The sequence below is a fragment of the Anas platyrhynchos genome, chromosome 4 (genome assembly GCF_047663525.1).
Source record: "Anas platyrhynchos isolate ZD024472 breed Pekin duck chromosome 4, IASCAAS_PekinDuck_T2T, whole genome shotgun sequence".
Lineage (NCBI taxonomy): Eukaryota > Metazoa > Chordata > Aves > Anseriformes > Anatidae > Anas > Anas platyrhynchos.
Genome location: NC_092590.1, coordinates 64676675 through 64693549, shown reverse-complemented (window position 1 = coordinate 64693549; position 16875 = coordinate 64676675).

The window sequence follows — 16875 nt, the reverse complement described above, 5'->3', positions numbered from 1 at the left end:
CCATCCTAAGTACCCACCAATAAATGGATTTATTACTGCTTATTGCAGTTAAGAAGTATTTGCTCTTATAAATGTTCATAAGAAGTGTAGACTCATAGACTTGCATTCCCCATATTTCAATTATCTTCCTTCCTGTAGGGCATATATATGCAACAAGCATTACTTTATTAGACAATGTGGGGCCTGTTTCTCATGTTGCCAGTAGATGTGCTCCCCTTTGCAGGTATGGAGCCTACCAGAAGATTCACAAACTTCTAGATTTCCAAGGATAACAGTGGTTCACATTTCTACCTGTCCAATTTCTTAATGAAGTCCAAATACAAACCAGAACCTCCTGCCAGGAAGCTGACATGCATAAAACATTTTTAAAAATATCATAAATATTGATATCCTTGTAGTACTGCAAACTAGAGGATTTGCTGAACATTATCTAATTGCCCATTCCAACTGGCACACCCTATTTATATTTGGGTGACATTTTTGACCATGAGATCTACCAATGTTACATTATGTTTGCTGTTTTCTCCTGGAGGATCTTGCACTGTCTCCAGAGTTTTCATCACATTACGTCTTCTACTGACTGGTGCAGTTCACCACAGGGTGAGTCACAGACAAGGCACTTTCTGGGGAGTCTAGTAGGGAGTTCAGAGAGACGTTAGCAGATGTGGAATATGTACTACTTACTTAAAAACTTGGAAATAGGTCTTTGATACTAAAAATTAAAAATCTCATTTTATCCCCTCATTTTCAATAATTATAATTGCAGGACATAAATCCACACTAGTACCCCCTAGGGTGTCCTCCTGATCTCTTGCTTCCATATGCTGTGAGGCTATTTTCTCCTTTTAGTTTCCATCTCTCTTGCTCTCTCTAGCTCCTGCTATTTGCTGTACCATATCTTTGCTAAGCTCCACGTCCCTGAGGACTTTCCCCCTCCAGTTCTTTATTTGCTTTAATATGCCTCTTGCCTGAAAACCATTATCTGGTTTTCTCCACTTCCACTATTTTTTTCTCCTCTTCATCCTAAACGTCACTATTTCCCAAATTACATTGGACCACCTGAATATGTAACCACCACTTTAAAACCTCACCTAAGTACTTTACAGATTTTGTTCATTCTCTTTTTCAAAAGGTCTGGCATTTTTCTATTTCATGTCTGAATTACCAGTTTAAATCCACCTCAACTACTGTTGACCTTGGCCAATGAAGATACTGAAAAACATCAACTTTGCCCCAGGACACCATACTACAAACTAATCCATATCACTATCTTCTTTCCTGATCCCTCAGCCAGAGATCAGGATTCCACCAGACCCCGAATATAGCTTAGGGGGTCTCTTTGACCTTTATGAATATTGCACATTCCTGTGAAGCTTTAAGAGACAATGGGCTTTTTTTTTTTTTTTTTTTCTTTTTTTTCCCTGAAATATATGTTCTAGATGTTTCCTGTGCTAAACTGGTCACACTCCATGTTCCTAATCTCAATTCTTTTGCCACTGTGTCTGCTTTTCCTTTACATAATGCACTGTATTGTACTTTGTGAAATACAGGCAGGGAATACTTATCACCTGCAGAAGTGTTATGATCATTTCTTCCTGACATTTTATGCTATCAAGTGGTATAAACTACAATGAAATGTCATCATTCAAATACAGCAGTGAAAAGAAGCCAAATCCAAACATGAGCTGACTACAGAGTATGAGGAAAACACCCCCACTTTATCAGCAAATAGTGGAAAAGTAGTAGATAATTTATGTCATAGCATACAAAGTCTCTGAAGTCATACATTATTCATGGAAAAAGTCATCTACTTTGTGTCTTTAAAGAAGACACATTAAAAAGTACAATGTTAAAAATAGATGGCATTTTATTGGAGATCATAATTATTTTAAAAGTTGGCAACAGGGCTTTTTAGTTCCTAAAATGACCTTTCAAGATGAAATGAGGGAAAGAAAAGCTACTCCGAGGAAGAAGCCGTGAAAAACTCCAGTGCATAAAGAAGGAATTCATCTTTAATCGGATTTGAGTATATTCTCCAATGAGAACAGAGGCCAGTAAAATCACATTTAGGAGTATTACTAAATAGCACTGTAGGTCTGTTGAATGACACAGCATTTGGAACCTTGTGAGAAAAATTCACAATACCTCTGTAATTCAGAAATCTAAGCTTTGCCCATGCAGTAAACCAGAAATGCACAAATATATTGAAGATCATAAACATGGCCAGAAAGCAATCCCTGAATACAATTTACATGTCTCAGTGTTGCTATAATACATATATTATCAGTAAACAGACTTGGTTTCATTTCCCTTAATCAGTGTTCATTCTTCTGCTTACTTTCCTCCTAAGCAAAGACCGTGCAAAAATATTGATAGCGTTACACTTTAAATCAACAGCAACTGCGTAATCAGAGCTGGACAAATAATTGGCCAAAATTATGCAGAGAAGCACTTAGCAATTCTGAATGGCTTTTCAGGTCCCCCCTCCCTGTTCTTGTGGCATGTTTTCTGTGGTATGTTATGTGCAGTTTATCACCCTGCTGGTGTGGTGTGTATGCTAGGACCACCACCAGCCTTGTGCTGCTGGAGAGGGCTCTACAGCAAGTACCAGGCAAAGTCCAGCAAGGGAGAGCCAACAAGCTGTGGGCAAATGGGATGCTATATAAGGATATGATGTCAACAGATTACTTTTCACTTTTACCTTTATTCTTTACCTGCTTAAAGCTGTCAGAGCACAGCCGGCTCCTCAGCAGTGTTACAGAAAAGGTAGGACTCAGGGAGCATTAGAGAAAGGAATTAGTGAGCTGCCCTGTTAAGGCTGACTCCAGGAAAGTATCCTTGTTCAGGAAGGATGTTAAGTGCCTCGTTAAGTCCTGTTGAGGCCAGTGGGACTGAAAAAAAATTGCTTAAAGTTAAGCACATTGTTAAACGTGTTCTAGACTTAAGCTGTTACTGCTTTTCTGACTACTGCCTCACACTTTGAGGGCATTTCTTTCCTCAGGGGCCTTGCAGAGGGAGGCACAAGGCTGCTGGCTCTGCAAGTGGAATGACTGTTTGCCCAGGTGCACCCACAGCATTAAGCAAGTTCCAGAGGAGACACCAAGAGTTCTGTATTTCACATTTATTCACAATTTATCCTCATGTTTATATTAAACAAATCTAAATCCATGTATTAATTAAATAAATGCTTTCCTGTGGAGCAGTTACCTCCTGTTTATAGGGTGCAGCAGCCAAAATGGGAAGTGGGAACTCTGTTCTAGAAAATGAACAAAAGGAACAGAGGTGCAGTGCAATGAACAAAATGGAGCCTTAAAGAGAGATGAAACCGGGGCATAATCAGCATGTTCAAAAAATTCAGTCTCCTACTGGATAACTAAAAGGGACAGAATTGTCTAGTGAATGCCTAATACACCTATTAACTGCAATGATTGGGATGGAAAACTATGCAGGCAGCAGAGACAATATGCAGGCAGTAGGCACAGCATGTATGGCTACAAACAGATATTACAGCAACAGAATAATATTTTAAACTCTGTCTTCAAAAAATACCCCAAATTTTATTATTCATAGGAAACATCCTTCATGAAAAAATATAAACATGGCTTTAATGCAACTGTATTGTGTTGTCAGCTCCTCCTAAAAGGTTTAATTTTAACTCAGGAATGCCACAAAAACAAATCAGGCTTTTTTGTGTGTCCCTTTACATTCTTATGGTTACAACTGAGATTTCCAGCAGCTTAAATTCCAGTGTATGGTGGCTGCACATTGAATCATTAATTACCTAAGTAGGTAGCACAGTCTAGCTCCTTTCTGGTAGAAAAAAAAATAAAATAAAATAAAAAAAAAATATATATATATATATATACACACATATAAATCAGATTAAAACCCTAAGCTGTGGTTTGTATCTTTTTAAAGAAATCCCATCTGTTAGTTTCCACCCCAGAACATTCAGAAATGCTTGCCTGAAGGGAAAAAACCCTAAAACTAAAAATGCCATTGCAGTAGTAGGAGATGGGCTTACCTCCCACTATGTTTTAAATTCGGTACTGCAGTCCAGGCCCTCAAACCCATCTTGAGCAGTGACATGTCTGAGCTGCAGTATTGAACTTGCACAGGTCTGGGGAGCCAAAACTTTACATTCCTTATCGTAGGTCACAGCACAGCTAAAAAAAGGATGCCTATAGGGAGCGGTTAGGAAAAAGGGCAGATGGAAGCAAAAGGGCACTTGAGCTCTATACAAGAACATGAGGCTTTGAAAACATGCGGAAAAAGTTATCATTTTAGGATGGAAAAAAAGGTTTCCTGTGATTTATGTGAGTGTATGTGCCAGGGAGAGCACCAAGCACTCGTGCTTTCTGTGCAAAGCACTGTTTAAACATATACAGAGATAGTCCCAGCCTTAGAAAGTTTTCAGTCTATGGCCTTTCCTCCTCTGTCTTTTGCAAATATTGTAAAGCTATGCCTCCTCATTTAATGGCAATGAAGCACTGTCAAACTAGATAAAGCAAAATGCTTGCTGTGCTTACCATCCCTTTCAGAACACATTTTATAATCCATAACAATAAAGTATAATTTATGCATTTTTATCAAACTCTGCATTATTTTAATAACATCTGCGAAGATCGGATTGCAATATGTTCTGGGAGATATTGTTTTGCCCTGAGTTCATAAAATGTTATATTTTTCAGTTAAATCTCCTGCCACAATTTCATCTGCAGTTACCAGTAATTTTTTATCTCTTTTGCCAGATCTCATTTCTAGTGGTAAGAGTTCTTGAAGCCAGATGATCTGCAAAACTTTCTTCAGTTGGCTGTGAATACAGATTTAAAGCAGGGCAGAACCAATGACCCTGGCTCATTTATTGGGTTTCTTTCTTAAAAGGACTCTTTTATTCTTTAAGTAAACCACTCCCTGATGGAGGACTATACCTGAACGTAAGCACTTGCAACATTTCTTTAGAGTATCTAGAAAGAATTCCCCAATGAAATATTGACAGTGCACCATTCTTAGGAGTGTTCACTTTGCCCACAGTGTAAAAGCAGGCACCTGGAGTAACCACTCAGGACAGTTAGTCCAACAGTGTATGGCTGCATCCCTCATCTCTGTCCAAATTGCTGCTGTATCTCAGTAGCTTCTCACACTTCCAAGCACTAATAGGGAAAATCCCTGTGCTGAGGCAAGCTGAGCTGCTCCAGCATTCTTCCTTGGTCCATTTGGGCAAAATCTGTCCGTGTTTCTGATCTCCTGAAAGGGACTGGGAAACTGACTGAAGTCTATGGCTGCTAGCAAGGTGGCCAGGTCTTTTCCATGAAACAAGAGACAATGCTAGTCTGCATTTCTCCTCAGGTAAAACCATCCGGGACTGGAAATGTGTTTGCTCTTGGATGAATACTGTAGGCAATGGGATTTTGAGCAAAGCATGCACAGAAGGTGGTTAATTTTGCAATGAAAATCTGCCCAGGGAGAGCAGTCCACCTTACAGCTCCAGAGCAAAAATCAGTGTCTTGGTCTGCTCTCCCAGGGACTGATCAGAAATGAGAGACTGCCTCTTTATTTGGGGCTATCTAGCTTGAGCTCCATACTGAATCTAGCAGGGATTTCCTTCTTACAAATTAACCAGGAGTCGACCAGAATGCTAACATAACAGGTCTGTGGCATGCTAGAGTAACAAGCTCTGTATGTATGTTATCAACCCTTAAAAAGTACTGACTTTTTCTGTTAGACTACCTGCATTTGCAAGCAGATCCCATGCCTTGTATCATGTTCAAAGAGCATGTCCTTTTCACTCCTGCCTCACTTCCCTCCATCGCTGATCTGACACTGCAGCAAGAACCTGACTGAAGGTGTTGTCTCCACACTAGTGTGTATACATCAAATTTGCACGCTGTAATTAAGGAAGGATTAGCTGATGGTTCACAGTAGCCACTGAGGCAACTTTAGAAAATAAGCAGCTAAAATAAGTAGCTGCTTTGCTTTATGATTCATACACAAACAAGTATAGAAGTCTTCATCATTGCAATAGAAACCATAAGAATTGCAGAACTAATGTTATCTTCAAGGAAACTAGAGCAGGAATTTTTCAACCACTGGAAATATAAAAATGCTACATTTGCTTGCCCTTTAAAATGTACTCCACAGTGTGAAGCACATTTCTTTCATTTTTCTGAATAATAAAAATGCACACATAAATATGTTTATAAAGAGGTAATTCCATCCCTGGGTTCTGAGACCTATTAACCAAGGCAGCTTTGCTTTCCTTGTTACAAACATCTTATGATCAAGTTATACAACTAGACATAGTTTAGTGTATATAGGCAGTTAAGCCCGTTTAAAATGATTTGGGGCTAGGAAAACGTATTTGGAATGTACTGCTGGAATCCAGAGATGTAAAGTTATAGTATCCCAATGGTATAAACAAAGAGAGAGTAGGAATTTATATTAGTCTGTATACTACAATAAGGTCTCAAAGAGAGCAGAAGTAGGTTAAAAAATTGAACAGTGCTAGGGAAGGAGAAGTGAAAGATGAACTTACGAGGTGACAACTTTGCACTGGCTAAGCCAACCTAGGAGCAGATGGAGAAAAGAGTTCTATTTCAAAGAGGACTTCAGCATTTTGAAATGTATGTGTGCTCCTAAATGGATTTTATCTTTCCATTGGCAAGAGAAAGGTGAGGCCAGCTGCGGGGTGACCTACCAGGAGCACCAGATGCCTCAGAGAGAGGACCTTGTAGGAACACCCACCAGAAGAGCACGCTGAATTCATGGGAGAGGGGGAAAAAATGAACATCTATATATATACACATATACACACACTGCCAAACATAAATGGCCTCCATTGTTCCTGATCCCACTCCTTCATTCCCACCATAAAAAAAATTATGAGACCCAACTATTCATACAGCATTTCCAGAAATTTAATAGAGCAGATAGATTAAACTCGAAGGGCCAAGTGCTGGTGTCAGATACACCCAATGAAACCCCATCTGAGAACAGAATTTGGCTCAGATTCAGCAGGAAAATGAAAGTTTTTTTTCCACTTTCAGAAGAAACCCAAGTATGTAAAGTTTATAGGCACTAGTAGGAGAATAAATCAATTTAAGTCCATGTCACACCATTCTTTACAGTTTTGTAACAAGGTGTACTTTGTTAGATTTTAATCTGCATACATTTGAGACAGCAAAGCTCTTCAAAATCATCTTTTAATGGCATTGCAATTTATAGACAGTAACTAATTTCAAACTTCATAGCACTTGGCTTTTATGATTATTTCAAATCATTTAAATGCAAATGAATTTCCAGAGAGAGAAAACATCAAATGCCCTTGAGTGGCAACATGTAATAGAACTGCGAGCAGAAATCACAGTAGGAATTTGAAGCAGTCTGATAGGGTTTGACGGGAGGTCTGTATAAAAGTGTTTGCCTAAATCCAATTTACATTTCATTTCACATTATATTCTATTTACCCATTTTGTCATTTTAATATGACTTATTTACTTAATCCTACTCTGAAATCCAATCTACTATCAAGAGCAAATGTGGAATTCTGGTCAGGATAGGACTTACAGCTATTTTGCATTTTAGGACAATGGCAATATAGTTTCTAAAATAGAGTTAGTTCTCTTTTTCCCCCACAGTTAATAATGTTACGGCATCATGCAGCCAAAAACATTTGTGCATGCCTTAAATAATTACATTTCTTTCAAGCTAAGCAATTGTTTGCCCACTGACAGCATAATATTTCCTGGGAGGCATTGCTAAGCTACAGTACATACAAAATATTTGGACAGAGAGTGCTGAGAAAGATCTGAACTATTCTTAACATGATTGCACTCAGAAGGATGAGGACCGTCCTGGAACTCCCCATTCAGCAGCAGCTACAATGAGGCACGGTGTGCTGTTTTTTTCCAGCCAGTTGGATTTGCAGGAGGCAGCAAGAGCTGGCCTTCCTCTGGTGCTTTGGGATAAGCAATACAGGGAAGGAGCCACCCACACCTCGTTAGTGCTGATCTCGGTATCATTGTCCCACTGCCTACAGGCTGGGAGCCCAGGCTAAGCCCCATGTGTGGAGCTGTGCCAGCAGTACTCTTGGGCCAGGGGTTCCACATACACCAGCACAGGCTGCATGCAGCCTTTATCTTAAGGGGTGAGCACATTTTTATTTTTTCTTTTCCTGAAAGAGCTGTATCTAGCCATTTGTAATTACAGAGTGACTAAATCCATTCTCACCTTCCCTGTCGCAGTGTAAATTCCACGCTACAGCTAAAGCAAGCTAAACAATGTCACTTTGCATTTGCACATAGGCAGAGAGGGTTCTGCAATGTGCACAGCTTGCAAGGGGACTTGATCATGCCATGGGCCAGGCTTGCACCTCTAACCAAGGTGTAAGTGTGTTCTGAGTAAAGGCAAATTCCAGTGACCAGTTTGGCCCAATTTCTGCACCCACCTTGTTTCCAGGCTCAACATCTATATGAAGTATCCTGGAGATCTCCTAGTCTTCAAGAGAGAAGAATGAGGGAGCAACAAGGGTGTGTTGCTGATGGCATCAGAATGTTTTATGATTTCCTAGAGATGAGCTGCACTCCTTCAGACTGCAACAGTCTAAAATTTAGATTCCATGTGTTTCCAAAATCTGTATTTCTTTTTAAAGTTAACAGAACAAACAAATACCTTCAGATACTTAGGGGTATTCATCATTCTCTGCCACACTTCTAGCAATGTATACCTGGTTTGCAGAAATCCATGAATATTTTCATTTCTTATCAGATATAAATTACTAATACAGTTGGTGCAATGTTTGTTTGTGAAAACTCCTACAGCTGAGTAAACTGAGTGATGGATTTGAAGGAAAATAGCAATAAAATATTGTGCTTGGGATAGAGAGATTACTAAAATCGTGCAATTCCAACAGCAACCAATTTCACAATCAAGATGTCTTTTCTATTGCAAAGGCAATTTTATATGCCTTCTGCACATAAATGTCACAATTTTGTTTATTATATGTTTCTTTTTCATTTATTTCATTAATTTTACGAACATTCGCTGTGAAGACACTTCTAAGGAAGCACATTTGTCCTCCGTTTTGAGCAATTTGTCTTTTGCAAGGGTGATATAACTGAGTAAAAGCAATAATACATGGCCTTTTATCAAAAACTTATCAGCTCTGTTCAAACCACTGGCAGCTCATTATATTTGAATAAGCTAACTTCTGGATTAGCTTTGGACCTGCAGTTTGCCAGGCTAGATGCTGGCCTTTCTTTTTAATTTTTCAGACTTCATGGAAAGAGTTACTCAGATAATAATCCACATATTGACTAACAGAGATCAAACAGTACCAAATCTCTAATAAAGAACTTGAGTCTTTACTATTACTGGGTACATCTCTACTAACAGCTCACACAGCTCAGATCGCTCACAGGTATTGGTGACTGATGGCCCATATTTCATCAGTATGGGTTTGCTCCCAAGCTCTGCCTTGGAGATTTCCCCTTGAAAAAATAAAAATAAAAATATATAAAAAAAAAATCAACAGGGTGAGCTCTAGGTGAGCAAACTCAGGTCCTGCTGTAGCATTTCACCTGGGGCATGGTTTTCCTGGTGGAAGGGGAAAATTGAATACTGTAGACAACACCACTATTTGCTGGGCTCACCAAAGCATAATTTGCTGAGATTTGCAAAGTGTTCAGTGCGGTAGGCGAGCCATCAATCTCCTAGCAATGAGATTACACTGCACAAAGGCCTTAAGGGACATCCCCACAAGGATACCTCTGAATCCTGACCTCGACCTTGCTGGCTTTAAATAGATCAAAGTTTCACTCAGTTCAGTGGTGTCGTACTGCTTGCACACTGGCACCACTCGGCCAACCTCAGTGAACTGTCCCAGGTATTTGCCACCTGTGTAAAACCAGGTCCCCTCACAGGCAGGTGAAGTTTCTCAGTGGAGAGCTGAAATCCATCACAAGAAACTTTCAAAGCAGTAGAAAATAATTAATCTTAATAAATAAAATGGATGGAGACTAGAACAAAACCAAAATCTGTCAGGAGATAACATAACTCACCTTTCTTTATTTACACACCATTTCCTCTTTAATATTTCCGCCCTCCTGCTATGTTTCTTTCCACAGAGTAGTAGAATGCTTTTGGTAATATCTGAAATACCTCATTTAAACATTTAGTTCCTTTTCTGTAATAGGATAAAGCTTTTTATTCCTGGAACTGTTGCTAATGTTTTCTGAATTTAAATATGGACAATAAAGAAAAGATATAAAAGATATAAAATAAATAACAAAAACTTTCACCATGGATTCAAAATGCAAACAAACAAACAAACTGACTTTAGCCAGTACATTTAGTATATTTACAGCACACTTCAAAGCCAAGAAACCCTAGTGTTAACATATGAACAGTTGCTTTGCAGACATTTGAGACAATTCTTTCAAACCTGCTGAGCGCACTGCTTTTTTTTCCTATGTTTGTTAAATACCCCCTGCCCTAGATAGCTCAGCATCGATAGATCATTTATGTGCAACATAACTGCTTTGAACAAGTTCTGTATTTTTAAAGCAAACACTTCAGTGCCTTTTATGTTACGGGAAAGGGGGAAAACACAACAAGAATGCAATTGAACTGCAATTTTCAAAAAGTAGCATGGCTAAGGGACAAATCTTTGTTTTTATGACTGGATGAACAATAGATGGAGAGAGGGAGATGTGACAGTCCTGCTTCTATCCCACAGATTACATATGATGTGATGATAACAGAGATTGAAGAGATCTGTATTGTACCAAGAGCATAATATGAGATCAAAAATAAAGGGATGGACTTTCACGTTGGACATATACAGGAACCATACATATTCTTCATCATTTACAAAATATTCATTAACATTTCAAACTGGCATGAAAAATATTAGCTTGGGTAAAATATCAATTTGCTGCTCTTCATTGCAAAGAATTATGCAGTGAAAAGGCAACTGAGATTATGAGCTTCTTACAAAATAGGTATTCACCTGGAAAAAAAAAAAAAAAAGAAAGAAAAGACATTAAAAAAATCTATAATAAATCTGTGTATATGCGTGTGAGTCCACACACACAGAGACCTAAGTATTTAGAATAAGAATTAATATTCAGTATCTAGCAAAATATTCAACATTTTCCTCCAGTATAATCATCTTTTTAAACATGTTAGGACCTTTTTGCAGGTCAATCACAGTTTTCAGACAAGCTGTAATTTAAATCAGCTCTGTTCTACATCTAATATGGATGTTGCACTGAAAAATAATTAAAACTAACCACACTACTCGCAACTCTTCTCCTGTCAGAAGCAGACCACTGTTGTGCATGCACATTGCTAATCTCAGGGAAGGAAATCTTGCAGAAAAGACAAGTAGGTGACAAAGTAATTGCCCACAGTGGGTAATTTGCAGAGTTGTAATAAAGTGTTGCTCCCTGCTCACTCTACCCTTGTCTCACCTGAACTCCTCCTATGCAGTGACTCACTTTCTTTTCCTACACTGCCCTTTAGGCTAATAGTGGAAGTAGATAGTTCTCCTGGCAAGCAGTATAGCAAGTATAACAGAGCTATCAGCTGTATCTCTACTTTTTCAGCACCAAGATGGTTCAGTTTGTTCATCAAAAGAGTCTCAGCTTGTTTAATCTCCTTTATCAGTCCAGCTTCCTTCTCAGGCTTGCAAAAGACTCCTGCTTCTTAAATTGCTGCCTTCATCTAAGCCAGTATAGTGCATATTTCCCCCTTCAACAGAATAATATTTCAATGCCAAAGAGAGGGAGCATGAGAGAGGGAAGTAATCTTGGCACTCGTTCAGACTGTTGTGGAGAAAGAGAAGGAAAAAAAAAACAAAAAAAAAAAAAACAGACTGCCAATGGGGATTTCCTATGTAATAAGCCAGATGGCATCATAGGATGCTTGGGGAGACTGTTTCTGCCTAATTCTCTTCAGTGGCAGAAACTGCCAAGACAGGCCTGGCTTTTGTGGTAAAACCAGTGACTAGCTATTTTATATTCTTTCTCTTTGCTGTGCATACTGTCCCCACCTGTCACTAATTCCTTCCTAATGCAGCAGTGCCCAATATACACTCCTTCCTCTCCTTTCTCCCCCTTGCTCCTAGCCTCCAACCAATATTCCCCTTCTGCCCATACCAGCAACATGGCTGCAAGGTTTGCTTTACTAAGTCCTTTCTTCAAGTGTAAAATGCTTCAGAAAAAAAAAAAAAGGGGGGGGGGGGGGCGGGAAGAACCAGTGTGCAGTTTCTAAACGTCGTTGTCCTGGTTGGAGCCCCAAGTGGGGATCAGTGGCATGAAATTGAGAGCTGGTGTGCTGTGAAATGCAGACACCCATCATCTCATATGTCAAGAGGGACAACTCACATGAAACACTGCATGGGGTAATGAGGTTTATTTGTATCTATATAACCTGCATGCACATATATACATATCTGCTTCTATGTGTTTTCACATCTTCAAAATCTCAGACTTGAATTCTGAAATGCAAGACTCAATCTCTCTGCATACCAGATGAGTAGGAGAAACTGTGTTTTCCAGAAACATAGAAAACCTTACAGAAAGCCTCTACCTGATTTCCGTGGGGGTTATGTCTCCTTAGGATCACACCTCTAAGCTGTCTGCCTGTCCTTGTACAACCAGTGTATGGACTGAATTACTTTTCCTCTCTGGAAGCACTCCTATCTTGTATTCAGCATGGAGCACTTAGATGCTTTAAACTCCCTCATTGCTCAAAGCAAAGTAGTATTTTCCCTCTACTTTCTCAAGCTGGTTCTTGCTTTTTGACATGGCTCTTTGTCTCCAAGTAGTCATCAGGTACAGATCTCATTGCAGCAGACTAAAGAAATACATCCCAGAGTGTCGTTTCCTACAGGCAATAAAGCTGTTAATGGCTGCTGTAGCAAAGGCACTTAAAAAACTTTGCATGCAGCAAAGGTGCAGAGCTAACGCTGTAATGGAGGTTGAGGTACAGACTGCTGCTGGTCTGCAAAAGCAGGCCTACAAGAGTCATAAAAATCCCAGCATTTATAAGCTGATAAGTGACATGCTCATTGATATACTTTTGACTGGGATAATCTAAATAGAATCAGACTTTATATGTGCTTTATCTAGGTATAAAATAGCAGAAATAGGGCTTACAGGACTTGCTTAAGACGTGGAAATGAGTTCTCAGAAATAAGCCTATGCAGATAGCTGTCTCATCATGAAGTCAGCAAATGTCTCACAACATTCATCATAAGTATAATTGTGATTTTGTTTTTGTTTTTCAATGGAACAAAGATAGAATTTTCAATCACATCTTTGGATGAAAAGAAAACACACTTTTTCAGAAAAGTGTGTTTATTCTTTTCATTTATGAAGATAGATTTTGGACCAGCACCTGGGAAGTGAGGAACAAACTTCGCTTCCTCTCCCCCATGCATGCCTCTAACAGTAGAACAGAAACCAAAACTCAAATGTGGGCAGGCTGGGTCCCTAATCATCCTCAGGAGGGCCAGGGAGAGTCTCCACACACACTATAGCTGAGACCAGGGACCCCAGAAAGGGTCTCTTGAACAGTGTTTACTGCATGCTTGCTTGTTTGCAGAGTCCCCAGCGCTGGATGCCTCCCCCATGCAGTGGAGACAGGAAATGAGCTGCCCCGTCATCCATCCATCCATCCATCCATCCATCCATCCATCCATCTGTCCCTTCGGGGCAGAGATCAAAACACCGTTCCAGTTCCTGGTGGGGACCCTGTGCCCTCAGCATTGTTTCACCCTGTTCCTATCACACTGCATCACTTGTTAGTGCAGGCACAGCTTTACAGTCCCCACTGCAGTTCCCCTCTCTCTGCCTCTCTGGCCATCCACCTGCAGCACAGAACATTTCAGTGTCCAGAGCTGCTCTCCATGGCCAGAATGAGCAGAAAATGCTGGAAGAGAGACCAGCCAGGCAGAACTGATGAAGTCTAAAGATAGCTTAACACCAGCTTTTGCTGAGTGCCTTCCTCAGCCACAACATGCTGCAACCAAAGCATATCCCAAAAATCTGAGCCAGGATGTTTAAATGGGGCAATAACAACAAAGATATTTTTTCTTTCTGCTCCCAGCTGCATGTTGAATATTGCTTTTCATTTATGACTGCATAATTTTTTGGTACAGGTAGTCCAGCTCCATACAGTTGGTGATGCCCTCAGTTGTCCCATGCCACCAGTGGGGGCTGGCACTGCCAGAAGCCTGTGCTACCCCCACCATTGGCTTTCTTCCATCAGGAGACAAGAAGAGAAATCCTTCTGCCCACCAAATATATTTAAGCCAAATAAAGAACATACCAGACTGACCTAACTTTAAGTCAGAACTGTATTTACCTTCTGGTCCTAAAAACAAGATCTGAATTTGCATTCATTCCAGGTTTACTCAGGTGAGAAGCAAGACGTGGGCTGGACAGAACGTCAGCAGAATGACGTGTTTGTTCACTCTCACAGAGTCTCAGTTAATTAGGCAATGAAAGGTACAGTTTATAATCATGATAATAGGAAGAGCTATCTCACAGAAAATTAGTGGGATACTCCTGGGATATTAAAGGAATAACACGCCAGTGTCTGTGGTGGGTTAGAAATGTTGCGTTTTATCTCCAAAAAGATCCTTTGTGAGTAGCAGTTCTGTTTCTGTTGTCAATTCCGTAAGATAACATCTATTTTCTAAGTATATAAATTTCTAATAATGTTGCTGTACTATTGATCAATTACGGTTCCTTTCATGCTGTAGGAATTTGTTTGTCTTCCTCTATAAAAAAAAAAAACAATGCCGACTTAAGGCACAGTGACTACTAAAGATAAAAGAAAGCCTTATGTTGTCGGGGTTTTCTGTTTCAACTACATGATTACGAAATCTAGCTTTGGGGAAATTTGGAAGTATAATGTCTCAGAGGCAAGAGAAACCTTTTGTGGAACAAAAGATCTTTGAAAATGAGTATAAATGGCAGAGCATACCCTTTGATTGCATTTTTGAACTGGGTTTGCATATGGATATCCATCCATTAGAATGATATTCAGTAGAACTCTGATCTTGATAGCAACTGCCTGATACCTGTGAAATACAAAGTGTCTTGTATAAGGTTTAATGCAGCGAGGGGAAGGAGCTCGGGTTAAAGCTGCATTATCACAGGTTTTAAACTGCAACCTCACTGCTCTGACAAGGCACATAATTTTGACGTGTGAACATAGTACCAGGAGGCCCCTTATCAACATGATCATTGTGCTAGTGGAAGTGGAAGTTAGAAAAGTTCAAAGCAGGCTGATAAATTTCCATAAAAGTGCTGCCAACCCATAATCAGATGCCCAAGAGTTCCCAGTAGCACCAAAGATGAAAACTGATTATATTAATTTGTCCTCATTTGAACTGAGCAGTCCTACTGAAATCAGCAGTACCCACATGTATTAATGTGAGTCCTTTGTCTGCAAGAGTTGTTTTTCTGCCAGTCAACAGATTTAGGGATTTTCTTCATTTCTGTTTCAAAGAGTGAAAATGAAAAGAGCAAAACATAAAACAAAAACTCAAAGGACTCCATGCCATTTAGATTAGAGTTATTTTTCTTTGGCAAGCTAAACCCTGCTTCTTGCCTTTATGTGACTTTCTCAAAGTCACAGTCTACAGTTTCCTTTTCTAAAATTCAAAGGCAGTGCCTATTGTTGAGATACCATGCTCATACCCAGTTGTTTCTAAAGCAAATTTGCAAAAAAAATTAAATATATATATATACCCTATAATTTTTCCAAATCTTGAAACTGAACATTTGTTTCATGACTTGTTCCCACCAGGAAGAATCCAAATCAAAACCCTCCTCCCACCTCAGTTTTGCATTTTCTGTTTTCCATGGCTGCCTCACTAGTGCAAGCAGCTGCAAACCCTAAAACACAGGCATTTAATGTGACTATGCTTCTTAAGCTGGAAAGGTTTTACACTGTATGAGATCTAATTAAAGCTACTTTGTAGTGGAAAAGAATGATATATATGTATCCAGTTTAACTGAGAGAATGGAGACCAAGGGGAAAAAATAAAATAATAAAATAAAAATAAAGGAAAAAGAACTTGTTTTAAACCTTCCTTACACAGAAATTCCAGATTTAGAACTTTGTCTGTATTTTCATCTAGTTCCCTGTTTCTCCTATAGATTTATGAAAATAAAAGCCAGAAAGCCTCTCTTGGCCAAGTTTACTCATCTTAGCTGATTAACATTATTATTAACTGTGTTTAATATACCTTCTCTTCCCTTCATTTCCTTTTCCTTTTGTATTTCAGAAAACCCTTCACTTTGAGAGGTGGACGTCTGAGAATGGAGGATCCAGCATCAACCTCAGCAGGTTGCCACCCTGGTACCACTGGTACCCTCCTTCCAGTTTCCACCTCTGGCCAAGCAAAGATGGAGCTCCATGCCAAACAGGACTCCAGAAGCAATAAAAAATTAGCAGCATAAGGCAACACCTGTTCTGCATTGCTGGGTGACTGAATGTGATGAATCTGATCAGGCACAGCACTGGGAAAATGTGATTACTGCTCCTCCTGCCCTAACCTGGGGATGAAGTAGATGCCTCTGTGTTAGACAGCTGTTATAACAGACACAGTAAGGCCCGTGTAGTGGTGAAGTTTAATTTTTACAGTTGTTTACTTAAATACTTCATTTTTAATAATTCTAAGAGAAGGATCAAAGCAAATCAGTGAAGCCTCTAGCATTTTCTCCTGCTTCATTTCTGTACTGGCACAAAGAGATGAAGAAGGCATTTCCGTAAAGTCATGACTCAAGTATAAAAATAAAATTTGCATTTATCATATTTGGAAGCAGCCAAGGAAAACTGACCTCATGGTATGAGCTC